Here is a 3,868-nt window from a genome sequence, read left to right as displayed (position 1 = left end):
GGATTTGTGTGAACCAGAGCAGTGATTCCTAAATACCAAACATTTATGGAAGAGACTGGTTTACTCTGTTGACTAAAGAGATGTGCTAAACCTCTAATTCAGACTATATGACAACATTCCAGCAAGAAAATATTTTTTTTAGGTTCGTTGAGAAACCTTTAATTTCACTCTGAAAAAAATCCCTGGAAGCTTCATGTAAAGATAAATCCTTGAAGCTGATGGTTGGTAGCCAGTGGTTTTCCTGGTGCTCTCTGTGTTCCAATGCATTGAAGGACTTGGAGTAACTACTGGAGATGCATCAAGGGAACAAGACTGCGTTATTCTTTACACGGGACCTTTACAAATCAGCATCATCCTCAGCAAAATTCTTAGCTTGTCATCTGGGGGAAAAATTCCAGGAAACAGCACAGTTCAAAAAGATATCATCTCTCACAAGCTGTTATTGGCTAACAGGCTTTTTGCCACCCCAGGATTAAAAAATGTATTAGTAAATGCTCAGAGTAAGAAGACAAATCATAACTTCCTAGAGTTATCAATATACTTTAATATTTCTGTAGCAGAAAAACAAAGGATATGAAGTCTGTGATAGTTGTTGTAGTGCCTGCTTAAAAGGAATCACACTCTTGAAGCCCTTGTTGGAGAAACAGGGGAGAGAGTTTATCTGCTTGTTAAATGCTCACAACCAGCTTATGTTGATACTAGGAACGGCAGAAATGTCAGCACTGTGAAATGGTTTGTAGAAATGTGGATTGTTTTATATACCATCCCTAATTCTTGTAGCTATAAAGGAATTTATAACTTTCCTGTCATGTCTGGAGGGGAGTATTTTCTGCTGCACTGAATTATTAACAAAATACTTTCTTATGTTAACATGTGTATTAAAATCTCTAGTATGATCAGAGTAAACAAAATTGAGAGTACTAAATGACCTATTTATAATTGTCTGTATGTAAACAGTGCCTGTAACATCTGAAGGTCTATTACTGCAAAGTTTTAGTAGTTGGAATCACATGAAAAGAGATGGATAAATAGCTTCTCCTTTCTGAGTACTATACTAAGAAGGGAACCATGGGAAGATGTAAACATAGCAGTTAAAAGAGATTAGGGGTATATATTTTTACTGGTAGAAAGAGGAACTGTCATAGCTAGAAACTTCTGATATGACAAAAGCCTTCAGAAAAGGGAAAGATATGCAATAGGGGGACAGGTTTCTTAGGGTAACATGCACAGCACACATCTCTTTTATCTGCTAAGAATCACTGCGTGTGGGACTGTGGAAATGATTCAGTGGGTGAAACTTCATACAAAATTTTGGCAAGAACTCAGGTTCAAGATCTTGTTTTGCTAATAAGTCTGTGTCCCAACAATACACTCCAGTGTCAGAAACAGTTGTACAAACAGTTTAAATTATGGACAAATATGAACAGCATTTATGTAAGGAACATTACTATGAGACCCTAAAGGAGTAGTCAGTCCTTTGCTTAACAGGATGGAAAGCTGCTTAGAAACACATGTCAGTACAATGACTCTGCTCACAGGAGACATCCACAATCTGAACCACATGTGTTTCCTGGGTGGAGAACAAGTCATTTATCTTGGTCAGCTTTATGAAAAATGGCCAGCCTAATGCCATTGATCACTGAGTGCTGCACATAAGGTGGTGGTGTGAGCTGTTAGCTGTGGCACTGGCACACTGGGACATTTATTGCTGTTCTGTCAATGATGTCCAAGGCTGGCTTTTAGAACAGGCAGAGTACATTGCAGCTTGGGGTGCCCATGGTGCAGGATGGCCCAGAGTGGGCAGTGGCATCTTAGGCCCCCAGTTCAGAGTTAAAACATTTTAAAACTCAGCAGGGGACAATGAGCACTGGAGTTATTTCTCTGGCTTTGATGATAATGTAAGGTTTGCTTTGCCATATACACCTCTTATTGCCTGCCTAGAATCAAAGTCAAAATTTATAAAATCAACAGAAGGGAAACAGCAAATGTTACCAGCCACATACATCATTTACAGAATAAGAGTACATGTTGCTGTGTTCTTAGAGTAGGAATTTAGGTATTACATGCAACTCTACAGTGATCCCAGTTTCAGGGAGGTTACAAACAAGAAAGAACAAACTCTGCTCATCTTCATTATTTTTAAACTGATCACACCTTACTTCAACACAACAGAAATCTCAAATAACATTTTTTTAATTTAACATTTTTTGTAATTTGTCACACGCAGTTTAGAAGTCTGTGTTCACACATCAGAATGTCTGACAAAATGTGCATGAAGGCAGGTGGTGCATGGAAGGGAAATCAGCATCACCGTAGGAAAGTTTTCAGATGATGAAAGAGATTGTTGTTCAGCTCGAAAGTTTTAAGTCCTTTTCACTTTCTTCTGAGCCTAGAGATAACACTTTATTGAAAGTAGTGAAAGAAAAATCACTGCTGGTACATTTCCTTCATGCAATTCACTAATTTCTAAAAATCCCACCTTCTTCTTGCAAAAAATTCACTTAAGAGCCCACTGAGAACCCTGATTCATTTGTATTTTTCAAGAAGTCAGTATTTTTGTCCCTTTGTTAAGATGTCATAAACAAGGTTATTCTACCACAGAGATGATTTTACAAATTCTACCTTATATTTTTTATTTTATTTAGGATTTAGTACAGGTTCTTTAAAGCTAAAAAGAAACAAATTTATTAATTTTTGCTTTGGTGTAAGTAGAATCACTCCAGGATTCACTTAAGTATCCTTAAAAATGTCAATATTTTTATATACTTAAGTGTATTGAATTTGGAGGCATGAGAGGATGGCTAGCCCATCTCAATATATTGCAAAATTCCCTGGGGACCAGCCAGGTTACTTCAGTTGAAGTTGTCCCAGGGGGAACCTGAGCAATACTTTATGGAAGATCTGACAAGAGGACACTTCCATCATTATCAGGGTACTTCTCTGTTCTCAGCAATCTACATCTTCTTTCTAATTTTGAGACATATAAATTGCCAAATTATATTATGCGCCTTTTTCCACTTAGCAGATTGTTCTTGAAGAGCAGACATCTTATTTAACTGTTGCCATCTCAAAGCTAAAGGCTACCCTAAGTTAGGAACTTAGGTGGAGGTGATGTGAAGACAGGGGTACCTCCTGATTCCTTCTTTCTTAATATAAATCTCTAATACGGGTCACCCAAACAGAGATTTACCCCACCTATTTCTTTGCACTGGTAACAGGAGAGCCAACAAATAATTTAGCACACACAGTGTTCTTTGAACTTTTAGAAATTAAAGTCAGGTAAGAGAAACTTTACGCTAATACTTGTTGCTGCAAGAACAATCTGCATGGAGGAAAAATCTCCTTACACCTCTTCCAGCAGGTAGCTGCCAAAATTATACTCAAAATTGAGGAATATGAGCCAAATAATCCAAGACACCTTTCTCTTTGTGAGTATTTGCTATTAAATGATACATGTATAATATGTCTAATTCATTTTTCTTTTCCCTTAGGCAGTAACTTTCATTAATTGATCTGATGTATGCAGCTAGGACAAAACCAGGTATCAGTAGCCAAAGATCTTGTGACAGTATTTTGAAATTTCTTCCTGTGGATGGGAGGAAGAATTATGCCTGTGAAATTCAGAAATGCTGATATAATCTCAGTTAGGAGTGCTGACCTAGGGAGTAACAGAAAAATGTATATGACCTTTAAATGCTCTCTGAGCTTAAGTCTAGATAGTTTATACTGAAAGGACTAATTTGCTTCTTGAAAGCATTACTCATTGGTAAAGACAGTGGTGTATTGCTTTTTCAATTCCATTTTTTCCTGTTTACTTTCATGTATTATGTCTTGGGTGGGGCTCATCAGCTACTGAATGACATATCCA

The sequence above is a fragment of the Geospiza fortis genome, unplaced genomic scaffold, assembly GCF_000277835.1.
Source record: "Geospiza fortis unplaced genomic scaffold, GeoFor_1.0 scaffold40, whole genome shotgun sequence".
Taxonomy (NCBI): domain Eukaryota; kingdom Metazoa; phylum Chordata; class Aves; order Passeriformes; family Thraupidae; genus Geospiza; species Geospiza fortis.
Note: the sequence above shows the minus strand (reverse complement) of the source record.